Source organism: Mya arenaria, chromosome 3 (assembly GCF_026914265.1).
Source record: "Mya arenaria isolate MELC-2E11 chromosome 3, ASM2691426v1".
NCBI lineage: Eukaryota > Metazoa > Mollusca > Bivalvia > Myida > Myidae > Mya > Mya arenaria.
In genome coordinates, this window is record NC_069124.1 from 38,469,958 (window position 1) to 38,492,541 (window position 22,584).

A 22,584-nucleotide genomic window follows, 5' to 3' on the forward strand; every position below is an offset into this window, starting at 1 on the left:
AATTTAAATGAACTGCCGAATAAAAAAAAATATTTGGATATTCTTTGGTCATTATAAACTTAAACTAGAAAATCCTATCGTCATTGTAAAATTAGTCAAATAAAATAAAGGAGTATTGAAACGATATTTCTGATAATTTGAAAGTTGAAGAATTGTATTTCTCCCGCGAGCGATTTTTTTTTTGTAAAAACTGATCATCGTTTAAGGGTAAACAAAACGAGTAAAACGCTAGAAATAAAGAAAAAGTTAATTCATAGAAAAAGTATATACAAACGATGTGTTTGAAATAGATCAAAATGACCTTGATCAAACATTTCAACAAAATAAAATGCAAATAACACAACGATGAACAGACATTTACATGTACATAGCATTTACAAAATGGTTATTTGACTAGTGGTTGTCTTAATTGCCTAAAAAATGTGAAATATCTAAGATACTAGTAAAAATATCAAAAAATAATAGTGGATGTTGACCTCATGTTCCGTTAGTTTACTTCTTCTTTTGGTCACATGGTATTGTTTACTTCCTGGTATTTAAACAAACACGTGGATAAACAAAAAGCAAAATGCATAGTGGATATTTGTTTATTTCAGTGTAAGATCGTTTTTTATTTCACGAGTGTCATAGAAAGACATATTTTCACGAGTGGCGAAATTTATAGCTGTCAACTTTTCTATTACCGGTTTGTTGAGAAAAGGTTATCTGCTATTCATTCTTATAGTTTATTATAGTTAATTATTCGCTCGTTTTTTAGTGCAAAGCTTTTATGAACAGTAATCAATGAAGTTATATAAGTGCATATATGTTCCAAAAAATAACAAAAACACTCTTATTTTAAGCGGGGCATGAATACATAACCAAATTACTACGCCGCCATCTAATGAATAGCAAAACAAATGCGAATAATCATTAGATTTTAAACATTTTTCTTAGTTTTAGACTGTGTGTCATGATACATGAATATTCAGTCATCTTACTGTCAAAGACCATTCTGTTCCGCTTGAAAAAAGGATTGTTTTCCCGCTTAAAAACAGGATTATTTTCCAGGTAAAGAGTGAATGCCACGCTAGTTTGTTGAAAAATTTTGAGGCGTGGGTGGGGTAAAAAATATCATATTATCTGTGTTGTGTGAATTTTCCGGGAAGCTCGTTTTACGTATAACAACGGCAAACAGTTCAAAATACATTTGGTCTATTTATGTTCGAACAGTTGTTTTTGTCTGTAATTTGTTTGGTATGAAAGCAAATGTTCGAACATTCAGGTTCAAGATCAAGAAAACGTTTGAAAAACTGGATAAACGGTAAGTTGTTAATTTCCAAATATTTCTTTCATGCTTTTCGATGAAATATGGGGTTTAACCAGTGAAATAACAACAGTGAAAATATCAATTTGATATTTTCACTGCAAAATAAGTAGTGAAAATATCAACTTTCAGAACTACTTTAAATTCCTTTGTTGTTACATGTACTTGCCTACTGGACTTCAATAAATTCTGTCAAAAAATGTTAAAAAAATATTAAAGAAATGTTTAATAAATTTAGATAAATATATAATTGGAAATTAACAACTTACCGTTTATTACCGGTTATCCCGTTTATCAAACATTTTACTGATCTTTGAAGCTGAATGTTCGAACATTTGCTTTCATACCAAACAAATTACAGACAAAAACAACTGTTCGAACATAAATACAATTTTATATCATCGTTCAAATGTATTTTGAACTGTTAACCATTGGAGTACGTAAATTGAGCTTCCTAGAGAATTCACACAACAATTTACAGATAGATCCGATATTTTTTACCCCACCCACACCTCAAAATGTGTCAACAAACTAGCGTGGCATTTACTCTTTATCTGGAAAACAAACATTTTAAAGCGAAACAGACTGGTCTCTGACAGTAAGATGACTGAATATTAACTTACTATAAAAACACGCGTACATGCAGTCTTAAACTAAGAAAAATGGTTAAAATCCAATGAGTATCCACATTTGTTTTGCTAACACATTTGACCTTCCAAATTTTCATTCTTTAAATAGCGGCGTAGTAATTTGGTTATGTTTTCATGTCCATCTTAAAATAAAAAGTGTTTTCATTATTTTTGGAACATATGTGCACTAATGATACTTCATTGTTTACTGTTCATAAAGCTTTGCAATAAAAAACGAGCGAATATTAAACTATAAGAATGAATAGCAGAGAACTATTTCTCAGCAAACCGAAAGTAGAAAAGTTGACAGCTATAATTATGCATGAGGGGCGCCCCACGGGTAGCGGCGTAAAGCCCACCCTTTTCAAAAAAGGGGATAATTCAGAAATAAATAAAAAAAAACAAATAAAACTCCGAAAATAAGCATAAAAGAAACAGAAAATTTGTTTATTTCAGTGTAAGATCGTATTTAATTTCACTCGTGATCATAAAAAAACTACATTTTCACTCGTGGCTTCGCCACTCGTGAAAATATGTTTTTTATGACACTCGTGAAATAAAATACGATCTTACACTGAAATAAACAAATATCCTCTATATATTTATTTAAATTTATAAAACATCTCTTTGGATTTAAAACATATTTTGCCAACAATTTCTGGTTCAAAGTCAAGTTTTCTGTTTTGATCGAGGGGAAGTAACTACAAAGTAGTTCTGAAAGTTGATATTTTCACTCCTTATTTTGCAGTGAAAATATCAAATTGATATTTCACTGTTGTTTTTCACGGATAAAACCCAGTATTTCATCGAAAAGCATGAAAGAAATATGACCACATCTCGGATAGATAAATTCAGTTACCGTATATTTATGTGCATTGGCAAGGACTGGATATTTCAGTGAAATCTTAAAAATAAGTCAAATGTGAAAAGAGACGATGAATACTCAGATAAGTAAATAATATTTCAATCAGATAATCACAAACTCTTAAATGATACCAACCAGAGTAAGATTACAATAAAGAGTTGTATAACAATTTATGAATGAGAGTGTATTTGTTGACTTATTTCACAAAATAAGATCATTGAACTTTCAATTGCATATTTACTAGGCCTAGATGCTTTGTGGATTATTGTTTTATTTCAGTGTGACCAATCTGTTACCAGAGTCCTCAGTCTAGTTAAGGTATGGCTTATTGATAAAACTAACTATAATACTGCAGTCAACCGTCTTATTTCAAAAGCTTTATACATAAACAGCAATGTTTCTAATTAAATTAATATCAATACACTCAAACATACTTGGTAATTTAGTATACTATTTCTCTAGGTATTGTTTTTGAATTTCATCAAATAACTTGCATTCAAAAAGGAAGTGACACTCGTCCTATAATACATACATAGTACATGAATTACATAGTCTTTCGTTTCTTGGTATATTAGTCCATCTACCTGTTTCAATATTTAATCTGTGTGATGACACTAACAATCTTGTCAGAGTTATGCGATATATTTTTAATCTTAACATGATTAAGATAATCACTTAATTCAAAACTTGTTAAAACCTTGTAGAAAGATGCTCTTGTGGGATTTTCTATTCTACCATGCCAATTTTGAAAAAAGTGTCATTGACACGTCGTTTGAAAATGTTGATAAAAGCATTTAAATTGCCAGCCCCTTGTGCAAGCCATACCTCATGAAAACCGAAATTACATAGCATACAGGTAAAGCACAATATTGGGGGCATATGCAATAACTGATTGTTATGTGAAGTTATTTTATATTTTCTGTTGTCTTACATCAGTAGATGTTATGTTCAATCATTTGTTAATGTTTGATCAACTCACAGGCAAAATTTCAGCACCTATGCACAAACGGTCTCCGAGATACAACATGAAACGTACCTCAAAAATGGCTCTTTTTTGCGTTATGCTGTTGCACTTAAAATTTCACCCTTTCCCTGTTGATACATATCATTATATTCTTTTATACCTGTTAATTAGGTATATTCAACAGTTAATAAATTTATCAAAGATTATTTTGATGTTTGGTTTGTTAAAATTGGTTAAGAAATGTGACGAAAACTGTACATTTGATAGTATGTTATGCTAATGTAGTCTTGCATTTCTCCTGTTTGTTATAGGATAAAAAACATTCATAATAAAACTCTTTTTTAACTAGTTTTTTTTATAGAATTACGACTATGATGAAGTTCATCAACATGTAAAAGCATTTCATAGTGGTTTTAGCAAAATGATTTTTTCACATCTTTTTTAAATTGACAAAATTCCTTTTCTGAAAAATGTCCGTAACCCAGTAAAAATTAAGTTGATATAAATGTCTAGGTAGTCTTCACATCAAATTAATATTTAGTCATGACAAATACAGACAACAGAAAATACCTAATTGACATTTTTTCTTCTAAAACAAAGTGGTCAACAAAATAAAATCGTTACGGACTCTACAAAAAACATGTAGTGTCCGTAACCTTTAAAACACAAGTTTTTATTATTTTTTTGCCCCACTTAAAATCAATCATCATATTTTAAAGTATTATTTTCTTTTAATAAAAAATTTAACATCAGATGTTTGTTTTAAAAATATTGATTGATGATGCAATCAAGGAAATTCCCTGATTGCATCATATCCATAAACATCATTTTTTCTCCTCTGTAACATCATTGTGAATAGTATAGTCAAAGAAGATCTAATGAAGTTATACATTATAAATTATTTCATTTAGCACCTAAATATGTTTCCTGAATAAAAACACAACAGTTTTCCAGCTTGTCAGTAAATAAAGGTAAGTTAATTTTCCTTCTTTAATCATCAACATTTGTGTAGAATCCGTAACCAAGTTAGTATAAAAGTAAATTTATATTTCAGCTGTACAATAAGCAAAATGTAACTTTCTGTTACATCTTTCATAAAAAGTAACCAATTCTAAGAACACAATTGACACATAAATTTATAGTTCTAAAGTAGTATTTTTGTAAAAATGGTAGGTTTTTTTTCTTAAATATGTGATTCATTGATATATATTACAGTATTTTATAAGAATCAGTCACTTATTGCACATATATTTCATCAGCTTAAGTATCCAATAATTAAACAGTATACCCATTCCAAATGTGATATCAGAAAATTGTCATTATATAGTTGATTCTAAAGAATGAAGTGAAAGTCACGGACACTACATGAAACTACACATACATAGATATATCAAACATTTTCACATAACGTTATTGATGAAAGTAGAATTGCAAGAGGACGTTCAAACCCTTAAAAGAGAAAACAAACTTAAATCTAGGAACATTAAATCGTTAGAGGAAAATGTTGACATCTACCACTGTCGAATACAATCGCTGAAGATAAACGCTTAAGAGCTTTAGATAAAGCCAAAATAAACGACATTGAGAGACAAATAGAGGAATTAAAACGAAACAAAACGTCTGCGTCAACACTATTAACCAATCAAGAGCTGATTTATGCGCAAGCACTAACAAACAGCACAAGCATTGTGAGAAACGATTGCACAAACAGCAGCAATACAATACGATCACGTCTAGTAAATGCTACAAGAGAACAGGACAAAAATACCAGCTCAACTATTACAGCAACAACATCACATTCACAAGCATCAAACACAGACGCTACACCATATAATTACAATACGCTGCCTAACAGAATGCCATCATCAACTCGACGAGCAGTGAGCAATGACGATAATACCACGACTGCAGCAATCGAAGTACGTGTAAGTGACCGGAACTCTACATCACGAAAACATACGACAGTGTCTACCGTAAACGATGGCAACGACACAGCATACTTTGAGTCTGATGGCGGCGATACGGAACGGAGAAGTGACACCCGAGGGAAACAACAATCAGTGTTTGAAAGCGTCCGCTCAAAGCGAACACAGCGTTACTACATAGGAGGTGTCTCAATGAATTCGAATTACGAAGGCCTACTAAAGTTCCTCAAACTAGTAAGATCGAACCAGTTTCTATGAAACTGATTAACACCCATCGTGGCACAATGGCTCTTAAACTAACTGTTTATCAATCAGATTGTGAACAAATAGAAGCAAAAGGATTCTGACCAAAGCGAATGTACTGCCGTCGCTTGTACTCGGAACAAGCTTGGAAAGACAAACTTAACTACGATAGCGCTGATTTTGATAACTATAACAATCAATAATACGCTCATTGTATTCTTCCTTGCGATAACATGCAATATATCAACTATGTCCTTCAACCTTATCTCGCATGAAACACGGAGCTGCAATATATTTAGGTGTAATGTCGTCTGCCAGTCCACTCGGATACTTACTGGATACATATGATATTGATATAGCATGCATAACGGAACATAAACTGACCTAATAGTGTCTCATTTCCTGATTCCATTCACAGTAATTATAAATCAATAACTATATGCGAAGCTATAAATGAAAACCAATTAGTAGGTAAAGGTGGTGTGAGCATTAAATATAAAAAGACCCTTAAGTTTTGTGTTCAACCCTTAACAGGCAAAACATCGAAACGTATTGCTGGTGTTTAATTATTTCATAATAAGAAAAATATTGCCCCGATATACATATGCTGTATCTATCTTCCCTCTGTTAACTACACGTATGAGGAATATGTTGAATGTGTTGATGAAGTACAAGGTATATATGACCTTTACTCACCAAGTGGACGTATTATAACTTGTGGCGATGTTAACGTTGACATATGTGACTCTAGAGCATGCAATCGATCTACTGCTCTAAAGTATTTTACAGAGAACAATAAGTTGTGTTGCGTTTTGCCAAAAGGTATACCATATACATTTTGACCAACCAAAAATATCTAGATTGTTTTATTGTGTTCAAATCTGAAATAGACTTAATAGTATCAAACGATTTAATAGACATTGATATATGTTATGTATCTGACCACTTGCCGATATTAAGTTCATGCTACCATTGACAGAGCACAAATTGTAAGAGAACCTTCCATTGCATGGGACAAATGCTCTGAAGATATGATGTTTGCTTATAAATACATGCTAACCGATGAATTGTCTAAGCTAGAACTAGAAAATTTCGAATGTTCAAAATATAATGTTGATTTCCTGTATACGTATATTGTCAACTGTGACATCAGCGGTCCAATAAGGCTTACTGTGCGTATTAACATTGCGTACATGTAGTGTTGATAGTGAACAATACTTCATGTACGCAATGTTAATACGCACAGTAAGCCTTATTGGACCGCTGATGTCAAATCCGCCTACAAAGTACAAAAAATACGCAAGGGAACGATGGCTATCAACTGGACGCCACAGGGGGAGAACTTCGCTGAATACAAGGAATATAAATAAGCAAAACGTAATTTTATTTATTGCAAAAAGAAGCAATATCGAACTTAAATAAGCAATTCTATGACAAGATAGATGAAGCTACCGGATGCGACTCAAAACTTTTCTGGAGATAACTCAAGAAAAAAACAGCATTCCAGATAATGCAGTTAATGAACTTATCATACAAAAACACCAAAACAAGAGACCCTTTTGTTATAAGTGACTTATTCAAAATATATTACAGTGAAGTATTCAAACCGAAATACAAAGACGAATTCGATAATTCATTTTTGAACAGTCTTGACCAAGACATGCATACCTTTTTACAAAATGATGAAGTGACTGAAGATCCAATTCTGGCAAAACCCTTTAGCCTACATGAATTAAATATTGCAATCAAACCAACAAATATACGAAAAGCACCCGGGCATGACCATATTACTGCGGAGCACATAAAAAATGGCGGACAAGCATTACGGACGTATATGCTACATCTATACAATATGATCCTGACAACTGCTCATATTCCGGACGAGTGAAAAATCGGAATCATAGTGCCTATACATAAACAAGGCAAAACAAAAACTGAACCAAAAAGCTACAGACCAGTGACTCTGGTTCCGGTAATCTATAAAACACTCGAAATACTAATGCACACCCGCCTGCAACAGTGGTGTACCTTCAAAGATAGAAATTTCATAAATGCTCAACAAAATGTTTATCAAACATCGTTAGGCTCCGTCACAGCGTCATTCAACTTACACGAAGCAGTTTCTGGACACAGCTGGTGCCTTTGACAATGTTCGGCACTCTGGCCTCTTTGATAAGCTACGTAAACTGGGCATTCACGGTAAATTCCTTAATTTATTGATAGACTCAATGAGGAGCATGCGGGGCGTCGTTATGGTAAATGGTTTATTGTCATCACAGTTTTCAATATTACAAGGCTGCTGACAGGGTGGGGTTATGTCAATCTGGTATTATTTCCTCTTCATAAACGACCTACTGAACCAACTAGAGACCACAGGAAATGAAATACATGTTGAAAATATACATTGTGGTAACCCGACACTAGCCGATGATTTGACACTACTTAGTTCTACAAAAAGCGCCTTAGAAAAGCATCTAAACATTACAAAACACTATGCAAATAAATGGGGCTAGCGTTTTAACAAAAACAAGTGTAAAGTTGTTGTCTTTACTCGCAGTAGAAGAGACCGTACGAAAAGTTACATTACCAACGAGCTTTGGCATGACATGCACGGGAAAGATATCCTTAATCTTGAGAAATTAATTCGCCTCTTCGCAAAAAGAATTCAACACCTCCCTGTTGTCACCAGAACTGATATGGCTCTGAGCATGCTTGCCTGGCAAACAATGGAAAGCAAAGTGGATAAGAGAAAATTAGCATTCTTTCAAAAACTGTGTTCAATGGACAGTAAACTGCTAACAAAAAGATCATTCAGTTGCCGCCTGAATTCATTTGCCGTCAAGAATTTTAAAAATCAGATGGGTTATATACCGGACATTCTCAAAGTATAATCAAAATACAAGCTTTTAAATACATGAAAACGTATCTTTCAACGTCTGAAATGCCAAAAAAGAATGCATGGAAACAAACAACAGACCGAGCAATACGTAGTCATCACAAAACTTGGTGGACTGCTCGGACCAAAAATGATCCAGATTTCGACCGATTCCTTAACGTACACAACTCAATATCTGTCTGCACTCTATGGCTTAACGCGAATACAAAATCCGAAAGAGAGTGTGCAATAAGCGGTGCATATGCCCTAACATACAGAAAGTTTTACAGAACTGTTACATGTCAGCTATGTCAGTAAACACTAGTGACGTTATTTTACATATTCTATGTGAATGTGAATGTTTGCGTCTTAAAATACTTGCTTTTATAAAATCCTTAGATATTATTGATGCCTCTGCATTTAACAACGCCACTGCAGTATCTTTTTTTGCCCTGCTATTTAACCATCAAGGAAATTACTACAGAGTTGCAATGTATTTCATACATGAAATTATGCAGATATATGGATTCAGGTATTAATCCCAACTTGTAGTAGGTGTTAAGTCTGCCTGTTGTCCATATACAGTTAAATGCTGTCTTTAATGATTGTGTAACTTAAGTTTCGTTTTCGATTAAGTACCAATATCTAACAGATAATATACATATGAAGAAAATGTCTGATGACAGACACCATAAATGATCTATGTTCTCGTTTATAGTTGCCAATATGTTGTTATTACACATGATTGATTGAATTTCTCATTATTTTATACCATGCATTTCTTTGAACTGTATAAATGATCCAATATTTGTAAATATGCATGTCTGTATTTGTTCAATATGTCACTGAAAAGTGGAAATAAACAGTATATATATATCATTTTTATTGCCTACGAAAACACTTTAAAGCAAAACGTTAGAAACTTACTTTAAGCAAAAAAACCCATAAAATACTGTTAAATACACTAACATGATTTAGGAACCTACAAATGTTGTATTTAGTAATCGCACTGTCTGTCTATCTGCTGATCGTTTACACTTTATATGTTTGTACAATGACTCAAGTTTGCTGTGGCAAGTATGTTACTTTGTTAAAAATAGATATACAGATAGATTTTAGATCTATTCCAACCAGCATAACTAAAGAAGACACTGATCTTAAAAGGCAAAAGAATGCTGAAAAGATTAAAAGTTGGAGAGAAAAGCAAAAGCTTGATACAGAAAAATATGAAGAAATAAAAAAAAAGATAGAGAAAGAAAGATAACGACCAGTGATGAGCTACGACAGGAAGCAGAAAAGAGCAAGTCAAAGCTTGAAAAATTAAGATGGCTAAAGAGAGAATAAATGCAGAGGTATCGCCAAAAACGCAAGAAAAATCAAGAGAAAATGAAAGAAAATAAGAAAACGTACGACAGAACAAAGACATCTAAAAGCACTAAAACAGTTAGCTATGAACCCATGCATGAAGATTTCATGCGAATTCAGCTAAATGAACAATCAAAACTACAAAATGAGAATGAGGGAAAAGAAGAACCAAGTGGATGTTTTAAGTCCGAGCTCGTTCTCATCCCGATTTTTCAGATGTAGGCAAGTAGATAAAATTAAGTCAACATTACCGAAACACCATCAAAAAGGGCAGAAGTTGTAAAAGAAATTGGTTCAGTCGCCTACATCATCCAAAATACTTAGGAAGGAGGGATTGATACTGACACCAGAATGTAAAAGAAGGCTTCAAATAGCTGATGATGTCATTTCATCGTTTAAAGAAAACATAGCAGAAGCGAAACAGCATTTAATTACATCAAAAAGTGGAAAGACACACATTTGGCCAGACAAACAAGACCCATCTTGGGAAGATGATGATAAGATAATTGCTTCCCTATCCAAAAAATGTTGAAAGACTATAAATATGTTACTTCGGCTAAAGGAAAAAAATGTAGAGTCTGGAACCAGAGCATGAACTGATTAAAATCGTGCTAATGCTTTTCTGTGTTCAAAAAAGAACATTTACTTATGGTTTGCATGTTTGTTCCTATAGAAATAGGTGTGTCCGTAACCAAATTTACTGCATGTTTATTTTCAAAATTTAAACCAACATACACAGAGTCTGATAACCCTTTTTTATCTTTCATTCTGTTAGATAATAGTTCAACTTATGTTTTACTCAATTATAGTGTGTAAAGGTAATAATTGAAAAATTGAGAAGAGTTGAAAAAATGTTATTTTTGTCAATATTTTGGCAAAAACAATATTGTAAGGATAATGAGATGTACAGTCCAGACTCGCTATGTCGACGTCGGATATCTCGACTTTCCGGTTGTGTCGTCTTTTTTCTCCGGTCCCGAATTTATTCGTTCTTATTCTATATAAAATAAATCTGCTTGTTTCGATTTATCTATCTCGATTTTTTCGCTATGTCGACCTCCTATTTCAGTCCCTATGGTCGAATTTCACACATTTCCCTTGTTCCTTATGTCGAACTGTAGGTGCGAAAATATTAATGACGGTTTGCGGCAAGTCGCTTAATTACCGAGCGTTTCAAAATAGAAAAACTATCATAATTGGAGGTTATTTAATAAGTGTGAATAATTATAGTTGTTTGATTATGTTTTTGATTAAAGAGACATTTATTAAAAGAGACATTTATTGAAACGCACGAGGACGCCGGTGACGTGGTAAAATTCGACAACAATTAAAGTTACGTGACGAAGAAATTTCTCTACACTGCATGTAGAAAACAAACTTTTTTAAACCAATTAATTGAATTGAATTTTAATAAATTTGACACAAATAAATCACTTTTTCAATAATACGTTTGCTGTTTTCACGACGTTAATATGTAAAAAGACCGTTCAATAGCAGAAATCGGACATTGGACATAAATCGAACTCAAATGTGTGGAGTTTTGTGCTGTTCTTCTATGTTTCTTGTTTGTGATTTTGTGTTCTATGTCTTTGGCGTTTGCCCAGTGCCACTAAAACGGGTTTATGTTTAAACTTTTTGCAACTGAGCTTGTTTCTGTAGCTTTTTGCATAAATATTGGGATTGGTGATATTTTTTTGTAATTCGGATGTGTCGAATATTCGTTATCTCGACTTTTTCCCCTAGGTCCCGAAAAAGTCGATATATTGAGGTTCGACTTTAATTAATATTTAGGCAAAAAATCATAACCCGCACAGCAATCTACATGATATTTTAGTTTCTTAAACTTTAAACATAAGACAAAATGAAAAAAAACTACTTCTTTTTTCAATTAAGGGGCATTTATTTTCACCCCTAATTGCAACACTACTGTTCCCTTTATTGCGTTTTACCCGATATTCCTTAACATAGATACCCAATTAGTAATTCTAGGATTATTTTCAAAATCATGAAGTAGTAGATTATACATAACTTTTATATACTTTCTATCTTCACAATTTAAGATCGTAAGCCAGTACTTAACTATATAAGAACATCTTTGCGTGTGCATATCAAGTATAGCTGATTCCCCATATACAAAATTGTTCTGAGTAGACATTTAAACACCCAAGATACTTCTACAAAATAGTGTATGAATTTTGTCAATGAAGCTAGCTTGTGATTTAACTTCCACTTATATTCATATAACATATTTAAACTATGTTGCATATCTTCGCTAGTTTGAGCAAATATAACAATATCATCTGCATACAGTAACATAAATATTTTTATCAAAGAAACATCAATGCCTTTTGCTTCCTTTAGAAACAATTCATCTTCCAGATCGTTAAGGTATAATGAAAACAAGAAAGAACTGAGACATTCACCTTGCCTCACGCCTAACAGACTTTCGAATACTACTCCTGTCTCATTTAATAGCTTTACTCTAGATTTAACCTGTAAATACATCCGTTATTTGACCTCAAATAACTTTCCCCTAAGTCCTAATTTGTACAAATTGTACCATATATTTTCCCTAACTAAATAATCGAACGCGTTTAGCAAAGTCGACAAAAAAACCCACAATAACTGCTGTTCATTATTGAACACATGGCTTATCAAGCTATTTAATACAAAAATGTTGTCTATTGTGCTCATTTTGGCACGAAACCCAGCTTGAGCTTGAACGTAAATATAATTACTTTTAGCCCATTTATTAATTATTAAGAACGTTTCTAGTGAATTGGAATAATATATCCTTCACTCCATTTGTCTGGAAAATATCCCAATTTGATAATTTTATTAAAAAGGATCAGCAATACTTGACCTAATACATCTTTACCATAAAAAAAATATGATTTTATATGGTCCTGAGCTGCGACCGATATTCAAATTTTTTATATTTCTTAAAATATCATCTATACTAAAAGGCAAATCTAGGTCGTCAAACATGTTTTTCATTTCATTATTCAGGATAGTTATATTAAAGTTCAAAATATCCATATCTGGTTTAAAAAAATTCTATCTTCTGGGCTATTATTGCTTTAAATAAACTAGTAAATTAGATATTTCGAGGCTGTTTAGCATTTGTACCATCCTTTAACGATTTCCAGTATAGTTTAGTATTTTCAAATCTGCCATTTAATAATTTCCCAGTTTGTATTTTTTTTCATAGTTAAATTATCTGAAACTTTAATTATATATGTTGCGAGCCTCAATCATGTCTGATTTTTCTTGCCTGAAAATGTTTAATTTATTATAAAAAGTTGTTCTGTTTTCCTGGCACATATTTTCAAAAAGTTGATAACTTCTCGATATCTGAGGACCCTTTTGTGATATGTGTTGTGTGTTGCGGCTGTTATCATGGCTTTGTTTACCAAACAATGGCCTAGTGACTGACTCAATACACACGGAAAAGTCATGCAAACACAGATCAATAATTACACCTGCAGTGGCAATTAAAATTCTACTAGTAAGTTCAGCAAGTCTGTTCTGTAAATTGCTATCATATAAACTTGTGGTATAATTGCCTTTTTCTGATCGCTTCATTTATAGTAATAACTGTTTGAAGTATTTTTTAGTAATTATTTTTTGCTTGTACTTCCATTATCAGTTTTATTAGTAACTTTTTGCCTAAATATTGAAAATTCTAACACACAGTGACAAAAAATCAAATTAGGCTCGTGCGTAATAAATGAAGCAAACTGAGTTAACCTATTTTGACTAACAATATAATAGTCTTCTCAGCTTGAACCATTATTACAAACATAAGTACATGCACCGGTATCATTACACTCTCTGCCATTAGCAACTCTAAGACCTGTCTGTTTTAAAAAAAAGTCTAACAACAGCGAACCGTTTGAATCTGCAACAGTAAACGCTCAGTGTCGCAAACGCCATCTAGAAAGGTGACAACGGACCCCGGAAGTGGATCATGCACACACGCAGCGGAAGTCACACTTCTGAAGGAGTCACTGGTCAATGTTCAGACTGAATTGCTTAATGTAAAACAGACAATGTTTGCAAATGACAAAAAAATATCACAGGAAACGAAGGTGATCAATCAGAAAATCTCCGACATAAAGACGGTCGTGCTCGGTGAAGAACGCGCAGTCATCGAACCTCTCGAAGTGGAAATTAAAGCAATTGAACATCGCCTAGACAGACTAGAACATTTTATTGATATTGCTAGTATACTTGCGACCACAAAATTGCACGAGTCTTTTTATGGTCTTTACGATACTACCAGCCCCCTGAAGAACAACACTATACAAATAACAACGACACGTTGCATGTGACCGCGGCACCAAATGTGCAGACCGGAAAGTTATCGCCTGACGGCGTAAACCACGCATCCACAGCTATTCGTGTAAATGCTCCATACAGCGTACATCATACTCCGCGCTCATTCACTTCAGAAGCCACATGCGGCCCAACAGGGCACCAGCCACGAAGCCACGGGATTAATGTGCAGTCTTCTGAGACATTCAAGATCCCGGTACTTGTTTCCTCGCGGCAAGAACAGCCCCCTTTTGGAGATGAAGAAGAATATGTTGAAAACGTCCATGCAGACAGTACAGGGTTCGAGTCTCCTATAATACGTACGACAAAACGCTTCTTCATAGGTGGTTACAATAAGTCAATTACAACCACACAGCTGGCGGCCTATGTGAATGCCCGTGGCCCAACAGTATCGAATATTCGTATATTTCCCATGCGAAGGTATCCGGACAAAGTTATTATCCGCCTGAACGTCTATGCCGATAGTAAAGCCGATCTTGTTCTGTATGACAATTTTTGGCCCGAATTTGTGAACTGCCAACCCTGGCAATCCCGGACCAATATAAGGAAACAGCGACGGAGGTGGTCTCAAGGAATTACTGATACACGCCACCAGTCCGGGTATTGCGTGGATTATGACCGTTCCGAAGTGCAGCACGAGGACGAGCGTCCCGGAAGTGACGGCAGCATACAGAGTGAACAACGTAGCCATAATTATAATAGATTCGAACACTTGCGATATCTAAATAACTCTGAATAGAGCTTCTAAAAGAGCAAAGGTTACAAGGGTACTAATTTTGACATATTTTCTAGTTATGAATGTAAACATTTTGACGTGGAATATCACGGGTGTCTTTTCCAGTGCGACATTTCTTATTGATACACTGATTAGCAAAGACATTGGTATATGTGGTATCTCTGAACATTGGCTGTATCCGGATAATTTGCATTTTTTAGACAATTTAACTTCCGATTACTGTGCTTATGCTGTTTGTGATAATGACTTATATGACATGACTAGGCATAGAAAGGTAGGAAAAGGCGGTGTTGCTATACTATACCACAAACGCTTGAGAGATAGAGTTGTGCCTTTACATATTAATGACGACAATATAATTGGTATTCAAGTGCATATAACCCCCGATAACTACATGTTCTTTTTTCAGGTTTATCTACCTTGCACGAATCATTCAATTACTATGTATAGGGAAAATATAGATAAACTGTATGACTTATGGAACATTTACTCCCCTGAAGGTATATGCTTGTTTCTGGGAGATTTTAATGCAAATATCTATAACAGTTCTTGTACTCCTAACACTCGTAACATACACTTTACACATTTTTTAAGCAATTGCAACCTAGTACCAATGAATTGTACACCACTTTGTACTGGCTCAAATTCTACCTTTGTTTCATATGATGGTCAATATCATTCAGTCATAGACTATATTTGTTTGCCATTAGAAATATCTGACTGTGTTGTTGAATGTAATGTGTTTGGTGACGATTGTTTAAATGTATCACGTCATAGACCGATATATGTTAAATTAATAATTTGGATGCAAATTGTTCTAGTAAATTCAGAAGTATCAATTAGGACAAGCTAAAGGCCGATAATATTTTACAGTACGTGGATTTATTAACGAATGACAGAGAACTAAGTTCATTAAAATACGACAGCCTTAATAGTGCGAATATCGATAATGCATATGATCTGGTGAAAAATCGTATTTACGACTATTGTTCGAAATGTCTCCCACAGAAGTCGTATGCAAAGTTTCTGAAACCTTACTGGAGTGAAAATCTTAAAACAACGCATAAAAATATGAAAAGACTGAAACCCGCATGGTGTGCAGATGGTCGGCCGCGGTAGACACTGTGTATGTCGTACGTCAATTATAAAACTGCTAAACGTCAATTCAGACGGCTACACAGAAACAGTGTTAATCAGTATCTAGTAAAGCTTGACCAGGAAATAGACAGGAAGGCTGAATAAGATTCAAAAGGATTTTGGTGTCTTGTGAAAAGGCGGAGAAACACTAAGAAGAATCTTGTAGGGGCGGGATTGAACTTTGATGGTTCCGTCGTCAGGGACCCAAGCGTACTTACGGGCAAATGGGCTGAATATTTCCAAGAAGTATATACACAAATGACAGATGAAAGATTCGACAACACACGGAAGGAGACTGCTGAAACGGAAGTAAGCAATGGTTTAATAAATATTCAACCGGATCCCGAGGTCACAGTTAACCCCGAGTGTGTCTCTAACGCTATAGCTGTCGCCCCAACTGGCAAGGCTGCTGGTGACGACCGAATCCAGTATGAACATCTTAAGTGCACCAAAGAAGTCCTATCACCGATTCTCGCTAACTTATTCACACAGATGTAAAGGCAAGGCTACATACCTGCATCAATGTAACGTGGAATTATAATCACACTGCATAAAGGTGGCAAAAAAATAAACGTGGCATTTCTGGACTGTTGGAAAGCTTTCGACAAGGTTTGGCACTCAGGCCTCTTGTACAAATTAATGACAGAATGCTCCTTGGACCCGAGATCGATCCTAGCATACACCCAGATATACTCCGATGTGTCCAGCTGTGTCAGATATGGAGGCAACACATCAGACTGGTTCCCGGTACGTCAAGGAAATCGACAGGGGGGGGGGGCAAAAGTTCCCCGATCCTATATCTCCTCTATATTAACCAGCTTATCAACATGTTAGAGACAAGTGGTTACGGCATCTATGTCTTCAACAACACGATCAGCTCTCCTACAGTGGCCGACGACATGCTTCTCATATCGTACTCCACAAATGGCCTTCAGGCAATGTTGGACATTTGTAACAGTTATTCAGAGCGCTGGCGGTACGAATACAATGCCAATAAATGTTCTATTCTGGTCTTCAATGACAATATTGATAATAACAATGTGCCTACATTTAAACTAGGGAACGATATAGTACATATAGCTAAGGAATATGTTCACCTGGGAATAAAGTGTGACCCATTCTTGTCCTGCACTGCAAATGTCGACGACGCTTGTGTGAAAATACGTGGTACCTTTCTGAATATCTGCAATAGTGAGTTATACCCGGGGAACCTCAATCCGCTCACATCGTTGACTTTATACAATTCTATCGTTATTCCAAAAGGTTTATATGGCTGCGAGTTCTGGACAATGTCTACAACGGATTTAATTAAATTAGAAAGGTCTCACAGATTTTGTGTCAAAATAATACAAGGTCTCACCAAAACTACAAATGCAGATTTTGCATTATATGCACTCGGAACCGTTTACGTTGAAACTCTTGTAGACTTGAAGAAGCTTAAATTTTTGGGACAATTGTGTCATCTTCCGAATAAATATTTCGCAAAACATGCTTTAAACTACCGCCTTGTTAGCTACTGTAATCTAGACAACCAATCAAAGGAATTTGTGCCTGAATACATAGAATCATGAAGAAATACAATCTTGAGAATATACTGTGGGACTATGTTCACAATGGAAAGTTTCCTTCGTGCATCTGGAAGAAATTACTTGATATGAAAGTTAGGAAACCTGCACAGAAACGACAGTTTGAACGTTCGTCATCATTAGGTTTTGTACCGGCGCATGTACTAAGGGAAAATACTGCCGCTGGCGTTTGGTTTTCAGTGAGAAAACATCCTCGACTATTGTTAATAAGTAGACAGTTATTGCGTTCAATTGGTGCGCTCAGCTCAACTTTCATGTAAATGTGTGAAAAGTGTTATGTACATCACGACAATTACATAATACATAAATTGTGTTTCTGTCCCGAGACTACCACAGTCAGAGAGAAACTGTGGGGTCAAATTATGATCCAGCACGGTTACACCAACTTCAGGTAACTATCAACTAGCTCTCTAAAAAATCAATGCCAAAACCTACTAGGTATAGCCACGGCTACCAACGATAATCACGAAATGAAAAACGAATATTTTGCATTACTCATTTACAATATGCTCCGGCTGTAATGTTATATAGTTTCTATTGAATATTTGAACTCATGTTTATTTGAATCTCTGGTACAATGCAAAACACGCTTAGTTATTTTAGGGTTTCGCTTTCGAGCTAGATTAACTATATAAGTGTGTGGACATTATTATCACCCCGTATACAGAATAAGTCGTCCTTCCACGTTTTTATACATGAAGGATACTCTTACTGTATAGGACTTTTGATAACAAATCTGAACAGGTTCTCTAATTTAACGTACATAATGTTGTGCAGACACAATAACCTAACGAATACATATTTAGTTGTATGTATTCTGTTTGAACTTTGTATATAACTCTATTAAAACACGTTTATATTACTGTAAGTGATTGTGTAGTCTTGGTTTGTATATAACTACTTATATGTATATATCATTTCATGGTTGTAAATATAACTCTGTTCAACTCTTCATGTATTGGAGGAAATAAAGATTCATTCAATCCTATTCTCGAATTTTGGTCACCCAATAACATAAAAGAGCACTGCGTACCGTTATTTATACCTTGTATTTGTATAATGTCTTCTAAAATCGTTTCATATACATTCGACTCGGTAAGAGCCTGCCTACTAAAATTACTAGGCACATTGTAACAAAGACAAAGAAATAAGTCGGTGCCCGATTTGAAATATGCACCGTTAAGCTTCTTCCAAATGCGAGAATCTGTATGCTTTAAGATAGGCACGTTAACACGGGCCATTTCCTCTCTAACATATACAATAATGCCTCCCGAATTACGCGTGGTCCCTAATAGTTTCTCTGTTCTATATAATATGAAATGATTAAACCCAGTTTTACTATAATCGATATGCTCTGCACCAAGGCTCCTGTAAAACATATAACATCATTGTTACAAAATCAGTTTTCAATTTCTTGACAGTTTAGTTTATTATGCGATTTTATCAAACCTTGAACATTAAGTAGGCCGAAACTAACTGTAGGTACAGTATTTACATTATTGTCGCTGCGCGTGTCCTAATCTGCAGAATTTCCATTCACTACGAGTTGATATTTTGATATTTTCACTGAAAAATAAGGAATGAAAATATCAACTTTTAAAATCCATTGTAGTTTCTTCCCCTTGATCAAAATAAAACTCTTCAATTTGAAATAGATTCGTACTTAATTTCACTCGTGATCATAGAAAAACTATATTTTCACTCGTGGCTTCGCCACTCGTATTTCTATGACACTCGATAAATAAATTCGATCGTTAACCGAAATAAACAAATATCCTCTATTTATGTTTACTTATGTACTATTAGTTTGTTAAATATTATTTTTATATTTTATAAGAGCCTTTTGTTACAAAGCAAATAGGTTTACTATCTTCAATGGTCGATCATAATGGTCTAAACGAATGTTCTCAGAAACTAAGTTCCTGTTGGTCATATATATTTACGCCCTACAATAAATGTTTAGTCAAACATCGCATTACTCTGTTCTATTGTGCATGGTAAAAAGTTGCCCTGAGTCAGGAATTACCTAATAACAATTACATCAAAAACAATCTCTATTACACAAGATCTCGTTCACAAGATCAAATTTATAGCGGTCATGGTATCAAATTATTAGAATTATGTAAATCATGTTCAATTCGCATTGCTAATGTTAGATTAGGCAATGATATTCATAATGGGGGTATCACATTATGTTTGTTCAACAGGTGCCAGTGTTATCGACTATTTACTGTTAAGCGACCATGATTTTAATTTGGCACAGAATTTTACCATTGGTGAATTTAACGAGTGGTCAGATCATGCCCCGATTTATCTTAGCATACCTTGGTCATGATCTATTATATAACTCTAACGAATACGTCAAATCTAGTATTCGATGGAATGATGCACTTTTTGACACTTTTCGACGCAATATTTTCGCAAAATTGCCTGTTTTCAACTCTCTTGTAAATGATGTTACGTTTGATAGTCGTGTTGCAGTTAATGATTGTATCAAAACATTTACAGATTAATTCTGTAGCAGAGCCTTTGTTTTCAAAAACTACCATTGTAACCGATAAGCCCTTTGTTGATCAAGGCGTATGTAAAAAGGCTGACTGGTTTGATGAAGAATGCTTTAATGCTAAACGTTTGTATATCAATGCGCTGAATAAATATGATAGTTGTAAAAATGAAATTAATAGGCGATCATTTTGAGAAAATAAAAAGCTTAATAAATGCCTTGTTAAGAGAAGACGTTGTGAAATAAATAAGATAAAGGCAATTGAAAAGCTGAGGCTCTGTAAACCAGAAGATTTTTGGAGGCATTTCAGTAAAAAGAAATCTAATAGTAATGATATTAGTTTGATGAATGCTTTCGCTATTTTTCAACTTTGAACGACGATATGCCAACTGCATCAAATGTAAATGCAGAGCATTTCTGTAACAATCATTTTGACAGGAATACTTAATAAACTTATTACAGATTGAGGTGAAAATAATGATATTATAAGTGATGCTTAATTCGGTTTTAGAATGGGCCGCTCAACAGTTGATGCATTTTTTGTGCTGAATGCTGCTATAAGTAAATGTTTGAATGAAAATAAACGCGAAGCCTGTGCATTTATAGATTTTAAGATAGCCTTTGAAATGATTTATAGAAATGGTCTTTGTGTTAAGTTGTATAATGTAGGTGTTCGTGGGAAAACGTTCAAAATTATACGCGATATGTACTCTAAGGTAAGAGCACGTGTTAGAAAGTGTAGCTCATTTTCTAATTTCTTTGAATATTCAATAGGCTTAAAGCAAGGTGAAGTAATGTCTCCGATATTGTTTTCTTTATCTATAGAAGATCTGGAGTTGTATTTATTTGATAGTACTGACTCAGGTATTACTTTAGAAGAAATATCTTTCATACTTATGTTATTTGCAGATGAAATGGTTATAATGGGGCAGTCCCCAGAAGATTTGCAAAAAAGCTTAAATTTGTTGAATTCATATTGGGGATTAGAAATTAATCCAGATAAAAGTAAAAAAGTTGTGTTTAGAAAACGAAGTCCTGTCAAAATTGTTGAAAAATGGACATACAATGGCTGTGACCTAGAAGTTGTTGATAATTTCAATTATCTTGGAACGGTGTTTAATTATACTGGAAGTTATATATTGAATCAATCGACACTTGCTGGTAAAGGTTTAAAGGCTCTTAATGTCCTTCTTTCATATGTTAAAAATAAGCCTTTAAAACCAAGAACAGTATGCCAATTGTTTGATGCATTTGTCTCGTCAGTTCTTAATTACGGTTGTGAAATTTGGGGATTTGGAAAATAATAAGGAAATTGAAAGGGTTCATCTAAGTTTTGTAAATTATTATTTCATGTTAAACAGTTCACATCGAAAGTGTCAATTTATGGTAAACTACGAAGATATCAATTGCATAAAACAAGATACACACGAATTATAAAATTATGGTGTAAAACACTAAATAGCGATAATATTATCGTTAGTACATTGTATAATAATCTTTTATCAGATTGCACGAAAGGGAAAACAAATTGGGATAGCCATGTAAAAATGTTACTTAACACAACATGTTTTTCAAATGTTTGTATAAAGCTGTGTCTATGTGAACACGTTCTATTCAGTTTTTAAAGAACGCTTATTGATCAATTGAAACAATCTTGGTATAATTCTATACATAACAGCCCAGTCTTGTGTACTTACAAACTTTTTAAAACTTCTTTCGAACGCTCTATGTATCTGGATAAATTTTCTTCAAAGTAACAACATCCTCTTACTAAATCGAGACTCTCGTCTCACCAGTTACGTATTGAAACTGGGCGTTATGGAAATAACAGAATTGATCATCATGAACGTTATTGCACCATGTGTAATAATGGTGACATTGAAGATGAGTTCATTTTGTTTGTGTTTGCGATGTATATGATGATTTACGTAGAATGTATTTGAAAAGAAAATATATCGTTAGGCCTAGTATGATGAAATTCATTGATATTATGCAAGATACGAATTATTCCGAACAGTTTAATTTGTGCAAATTTATTTTTAAAGCATTTGAACGTCGTCATAACATTGTAAATATTGTTTCATGACCTTTATAAAAGGTTTACATTCTAGC

At 34.0% G+C, this 22,584-nt stretch overlaps 1 protein-coding gene across 2 annotated transcripts in view; it reads right to left on the reverse strand.

Moving 5' to 3' along the window:
* Positions 1–22,584, reverse strand: part of LOC128228398 (CD109 antigen-like) — a 130,341-nt gene that overhangs the window by 82,603 nt on the left and 25,154 nt on the right. The window lies entirely within an intron of this gene.